General features: G+C 37.7%; 1 protein-coding gene across 3 annotated transcripts in view; it reads right to left on the reverse strand.

Annotated features, from left to right (window-relative positions):
- GPBP1 (GC-rich promoter binding protein 1) overlaps positions 1–6,000 on the reverse strand; it is a 64,350-nt gene that overhangs the window by 32,343 nt on the left and 26,007 nt on the right. The gene's annotated exons all lie outside the window — the stretch shown is intronic.

Consider the following 6,000-nt stretch of genomic DNA (forward strand, 5'->3'; position numbering starts at 1 on the left):
TGGAGGTTAGTGATAAACCAAAATATGTATATTTGGAAAAAGTAGATAATTGCAATTCGGGGAGTAGAATTTCAGGTTAGAACCCCAAATGTACCCAAGAGGAGATCCAGAGTGAGTGAAAGTAAAAGGGGGAGAAGGGTAAGTGGGGAAAGAAGGTTTAGAGAGATAGAAAGAAGCATGAAGTAATGATGAGGTAGGTAACTGATAAGGTAATGGTCAGTGGTCAGATGAAGGACTCTCAAGGTAGCAATGGTCAGATAAAGGGGTCACAGAGTAAAAGTATGCAAAAGTTCTCTTTATCAGTTCTTTCAAATTTACGGTTGTTGGCATCTAGGAAAGTTGGCAGTTTAATTCAGTCCAAGGGTCAGCTCCAGATTAGAGAGCAGTAGTTTTTTTTCCAGAGTGAATTTCTTGACACTACTTTACTATGCCTCCAGTGATACCACCATCACAATACAAGATTTTAAGTTTATCTAATCAAAAGTAAACAATATAAAAAACTCACACACTAAAGATATCAATATTAATACATATTTAATGTGAATACCAAATACTTCTCATTGACATCTTTAATTTAAAAATTAAATTCAAAGTGAAAACAAGTCAAATGAACCAGAACATATAATTTGAAAAAGCAAAATATTTGATTACTTCTAAAATTATTCATGGGGGGGAATAAAATCAAGCACTCTGTGTTCTAATTCTGCTACACATTACACTCTGAAGTCTTCTGAAATAAAAATGAAGTGTCTGGGCTTCTGAAATAAAAATGAAGTGTCACCCCCCCGGGTGGCACAGCATTTTAAAGCATAGTACTATGAAGCTATTCACAGCCACCGCAGCATGAGTTTGATTCCCATGCAGGGAGATGACCCACATGATGTGGCAGATCTCTCCTGACCAACAGCTGCTCCTTTCAGCAGTGTTTTTCAGTCAATCTGCTTGTTCTGCTCCTCACTCTGTCTCTGGTGAATCCTCTCACCCTCCACACCTCTGGCCTGTACCCCAGTTCTTGCCTGTGTAAGTAAATAACTCTTAAGAAAAAATGGGGTGAAGTGTCTTCGAATAAAAGATTTTTACATCTACTGTGACCTGCCAGTAAATACTAAACTGTTTTGTGATGTTGCAATGCGAGTCTTAGTTTTAACTTTTTTTTTACTTAAAATTATAGTTCCAGTAACTCGAAAAAACATTTGACAGCTTGTACTACATAAAAGTTCACAAAAAACTAAGCAATTAAATTTCTTGTTTTGAAGGGGTCTTATTCAAAAAACAATGGTTAACTAAGTAAATATAGACTAAAACTATCCTTACTACGGCCGGCCCTCCCTCGTGGTGCAAAAGGTTGGGACACAGCACTGCAAGCTGGCAGTAGCTGCTTCAGTCCAAGTTTGATCCCCCACCCCGGAGGTAAGGACAAGGCATGGCAGACCTCTCCTGACCCGCCCCTATCCCCTCAGCAGTGTGCTTTGCCAATCTGCCTGTTCTGCTTCTCAATGTCTCTGGTGAATCCACTCACCAACCCTGCGCCCTGGCTTGTACCCCAGTTCTGTAGGAATAAATAAATCTTTAAAAATATATACTAAATTATCCTTACTAGTATCTATTCACTTTTGCAATGTCTATGAATTTTAATTTAAAATAATCTGAAAGAATGTAAATAACTAATGGCAAATGCTCTAATTTATGTTCTGTAAAACAGTAATTACTACAGTATTTACAGTCACAGTGTGTGAAGGGAATCAGGATACCCATCCAAAATATATTACCCTTACATGAAAAAAAATTTAGGTGAAGGCAACTGACTTCCTAAAACCCCTTATTTATCTAAAAGTAGAGACTTCCAAAGTACTCATCAATCCTCTCCCCTGAAAAGGCCCAAACCTCTCCCGAGGTACAAAATAAAACACTATACCATACCCAGCCACAGACACAAACTTACTTTCCCCATTTATTCTAAGAGCTCATTTATCTCTTTCCAAAAAATCGTATGCTTTTCCACTAAGCACCTTTTCCACACTCTAAGAAATTAAGAAAGAGATCCAAAGTCTAACCATGTCTGCTTTACTCATCTCTAGATATTCTCCCCCAGTGTAAGTACTGCTAACAAATGGGTTTGCTTAATCTTGCAACTCTTTTATCTAATCTGTAGAGACCCTACCAAAGAACTTAAGTTAGTAGGGTATAACGATTATATTTACCCTGAAGTATAAAAGCAAATCAAAGCTTCATAATCCACCCTAAAAGGAACTGCTGGTGTAGTAGTAGCATTCAATATTCCTGAAACCACACTATTACTTTATTTTACATGTGCTTTGTGCCATCTGAGTTCACTCCATCTTCCTTTTTCTGTATAATATTATGACCTACCAATTCATATACTGAAATTTTAATGTCCCTTACTTGCAACTAGCCATATTTGAAGATAAGGTCTTTAAAGAGATGACTGACTGAAAGAAGCATTTAAGAGTGGGCCCTATTCATTCTAAAACAGAGAGAACAGAGTTGTATAAGAGACTACATGAAGAGGCAGTTAACAGGATGGCATCTATGAGATAGTCTAGGTAAAATAAACTGCCAGCCAACAGGCTGAATTTGCCCCAAGTCCTGCTTGAACAGGTGGAATGACAGGCCCTATCCAAACAATTAAGTCCACCACACTGAACATGACAGACCAAATAAAAAAATTCACTGAACCCTACTAATGATTAATTATAATTTGCTGGAAGGATAAGGCTTAGAACAAGTATGAGCAGCTTGAATGTATCCTTTTTGTGCATGTCCAGAGGTAGTTCTACCCAGAAGCAGCTACAATATTGCTTTCCTCTGCAGGACTCAGGACCTACCCTTAAAATATCTACTCCTAACTACCCTTCAAGGAACCAGTCTAAGTTTTTCTTTCCCACACTGCTGCCCTCTGCATCAATCTCTTATTATTAATGTCTTGTTTGTTTCAACTACACCTGGCTCTCTGGTAAATTCTTTTCCTTGAGGGCAAAGGACCCACTCTTCTTGGGTGGGAACTTGTAATACCAGCAAGCCTAAAAGAAGATACCAACCCTGCCAGCACCCTCATCTTGGACTTCTAGCTTCCAAAACTGTGAGAAAATTAACTTGTTTTAAGCTACCGAGTTTGTGGTATTTTGTTATGGCAGCCCTAGCAACCTAACAGATAGCAACATTAGAAACACACCAAGTATGTTTACATATTTCTTTTAAACCTAGGCCAACTTTTTCATATAGGAGATTACCACCAAAATTGGAAGGAGGGAGCAAATCAACAAGTTCCAGTAACATCCGAGGAGGCTTATCTTTGTAAATTTTCTACCAGATTCCATTATAAAATATGAAGGTTCAAATAAACATAAGGAGTTCAGACTTTTAATTATTGCCCATACAAAATTATCTCATTCAACTTACAACCTGTCCATGAATTCACGCCTGAAGTACAATAAAAATTCCCTAGGGAAAAAGTGGTTCTGGAAAAGAAAAAAAAACAAAACCTACTGTAAATTCTGTCTATTTTTATCTGTACATGCCTGAACAACAAAAAAAAAAAGACTGATAAATTAAAAGCCCTAAAAATAGTTCTTTAGATTGAAATAATATAGTCAAAAGGACACAAATAGATGGATTTTTCCTATTTCCTAACTTTTACATCTAATCCAGCAAAACTGTGCCAAACGTTTTCATGAAAAACCTAATCAAACCAAAATTAATTAACCAAAATGAACATGAAAGTTATTATCTTTATAAGTCTCTATTTCAGATAATGTAAACTTTAATAAGAATCATTCATGAAAAAAAATATTACCCAAAATCAATCAACAGGTAAAGCATTTTAACTAACGGCAGAGCACAGAACACAGATTTTTAACAAAGAGCATAGATTGCAGAACCCAACAGTTCTGGCTTCAAGTAAGTTCAGCAATTACTAGGTAGGATGACTTTGCAGAAGGTAAGTCTCAATTCTGGCTCACCATTAAAAATGAGATGACTGGGCCTCCCTGGTGGCTCAGGAATTAAAATCTCAGCACCACCAAGCATGCCACTGCAGCGTGAGTACAATCCCAGCCAGGGAGGTGACCCGCAAGGCTCAGAAGACCTCTCTAGTCTCACCTACTGCTCCCCTCAGCAGTGTATATCAGTAGATCTGCTTGTTCTGCTCCCCACTCTGTCTGGTGAATCTTCTCACCTCCCACACCACTAACCTACAACCCAATTTTTGTAGGCATAAACAAATAAATCTTTTTTAAAAAGTAGATAAAATAGAGGTAATTTAGACCTTCAAGATTCAACATAAAAACTGTGAAACCTATAGAAAATACCTTATAACTACCAGACCACCTACATATAGCTCCTGAATAATGTAACCTTCCTCAAAATTTAGACAAAACGGCTAACATTCCTTCATAATAAACAAGAACCAGATTATTAAAGTGCATCCTTAGTTCCTTTTACAGTAAACATGTAGAAAATTAGTATTAACTTAGTATTAAACTAAATTTAAACTTACTTTAATATATTAGCAGGTTTCATTTTTTAAAGAAGGGGTTCCTCTTTCATATTCAGGCCTAAGGCCATTAAAAGGAGCAGAGGAAAAGAACTAAGGACTCCTGCTTTAGATTCAGGGTGTGGCTCGGTGGGAATACAACACACAAGAGGGACCCAGATCAGGAAGTCAGTGTCAAAGCATGGTAAGGAAAGGCAACCATTCTGAGTCAATGGATTAAGATGTCTACCTGAGGGAGTATCAACAACCAGAGAGGTTATAAACAGGAGACCTGACAAAATAAGACAATATACCTAGAATAATGACAGCAACATTTTATAACTCAAAGAAGGCAGTACCAATAAAGAATGGATGAAAATTAGAAAGACTGCTGTGGTTACTGTACCATGTCAGTAGAGTTAACTCATGCTTATACAGTAGTAAGAATACTAATGCTTATACATACCATACAAAGACTGATATTTCTGTGATACATATGCATTCTCCCCTCCCCCAAAATTTTGAGAGCTCAAAAGCAAACTGATGCTACAATTCAATGAAAATTATTAGCAGCTGAGTCCTGGATTATGAAAACAGTATTTCACCAAAAGAGATTAGGGTTTTTGAGCCTCCTTGGTGGCACAAAGGGTTGTCTAGCACTACAAAGCTATCTGCAGCATCAGTTCGATGCCCGGCCAGGGCACTAACCCACATGGTGTGGCAGACCTCTCATGTCTCACCCACTGCTCCCACTAAGCAGTGTACCAAGTCAGTCTGCCTGTTCTGCTCCTCACTCTGTCTCTGGTGAATCCTCTTAACTGCCCCTGCACCTCTGGTCTGTACCCCAGTTATATATGCATAAAAAAAAGTTCTAATTAAAAAAAGGACACCAACAAAGTGGGTGGAATGTGGAACAATTCAAAGTCTTCATCGCCATGAAATTGTCAAAAGCAAAACCTGTCAGAAGCAACTTTGTTCAACTTTAAAAAAAGTAAAGTTGTGCATGATCACAAAAAAAATAAATAAAAATAAAGAATTTCTGAAGCAGTAGGCAAAGCTTCTTGGCATTTTCACTTGCTCTTGATCCACACCTCTCCCCCGGACAAAGGGGGTCTTGAAGACCTCGTGTGGGAGTATGGCCTCTGGTTCCTCCAAATGTCTTATTCTCACAGAATTTCATTTGTATAAACCTGTCTGACTATCTGAGGAATGACATGAGGCACTTCATCTTGTTTTACCTAACTTGGAAAGAAAATATTATTTATGCAGAGGAATTCCTACAAACCAATAAACTAAGTGAACAATCCTACCTCATCTGCACAAAGCCTTATACCATAACACACCCAAAGCCTAGGAGAAAGGGCTAAGAGAATTTCTTTGAGAAAATATGGTATTGCAAATACCTCCCTAGCATACCAGAAAACTTAGGAAATGCACAGGAAAAAATTTAAGACTAAAGCTTTCACCTCTGGTTCATTTCTAGGTTTAGCCAAAGCAGAAAGATTTAA

Source organism: Condylura cristata, unplaced genomic scaffold, assembly GCF_000260355.1.
Source record: "Condylura cristata isolate star-nosed mole 26May11 unplaced genomic scaffold, ConCri1.0 scaffold00007, whole genome shotgun sequence".
NCBI lineage: Eukaryota > Metazoa > Chordata > Mammalia > Eulipotyphla > Talpidae > Condylura > Condylura cristata.